Source organism: Canis lupus, chromosome 3 (assembly GCF_048164855.1).
Source record: "Canis lupus baileyi chromosome 3, mCanLup2.hap1, whole genome shotgun sequence".
NCBI classification, from domain to species: Eukaryota; Metazoa; Chordata; class Mammalia; order Carnivora; family Canidae; genus Canis; species Canis lupus.
Window position 1 is genome coordinate 78,673,962 of NC_132840.1, and position 943 is coordinate 78,674,904.

Sequence of the window (943 nt, forward strand, 5' to 3'; positions counted from 1 at the left end):
AGAATGAGGGAGTGACAGCATTCAGGGGAGGAAGTGGGGCAGCGGGAGGGAGAATCTCAAGCAGGCTCCATGCCAGCACATTGCCCAATGTAGAGCTTGATCTCATGACCCGAGATCATGATCTGAGCCAAAATCAAGAGTTGGATGCTTAACCAATTAAGCCACCCAGATGTCCAATATATATATATTTTTTTTATTACAAGAGGATCCTGGAATATCTTGTTGTGTTAGGAAATAAGGAAGTCTTTGAAAAAAATGGAACATGTCAAGAAGATAGAGGTGACAAACTGAGGATCTCCAAATAACCAAAGTGAGTACAATTGAATAACAACATAAATAATTATCATATTGGATTTTATTTAATCTCAGAATCAAATATGCATGAATCCTTACCTATATAAATAATTGAATAAATAACTGGGGAACAAGAACCAGTTATTCCATACAAAAATTCCAATTAATAATGTAGAAGATCAAATGAAAATTTCTTTAAAGTCACCACTAGACAAATCAACAAAGTAATAATATTTTTAGGCAAAATACAGGAATGAATTCTAAAATCAGTGAGTGATAGTTTGGCAGGACATGGAATTTAAGCATAGCCTCAAAGTATCTCACCCCAAGACATTTCACATAACCAATAATACGACATATTGACATCATGTATGCCCTGAAATGATGCCCTAGAAGGGATATAAAATTATTTCTGTGGTATTATTGCCCCAAATGCATAGGCTCAATCTACCCAGGAAAAAGCATCATGCATACCCAACATGAGAGACGTTGTATAAAATAATTGACCCGTACTCATCAAAATGGTAAAGCTATAAACAAAACAAAACAAAACAAAACAAAAGAAACAATGGTAAAGCTCATTAACTACAATGGATGAATGAGGACTGTCACAGATTGGAAATGACTAAGATCCTGTGCTTGACTCTGG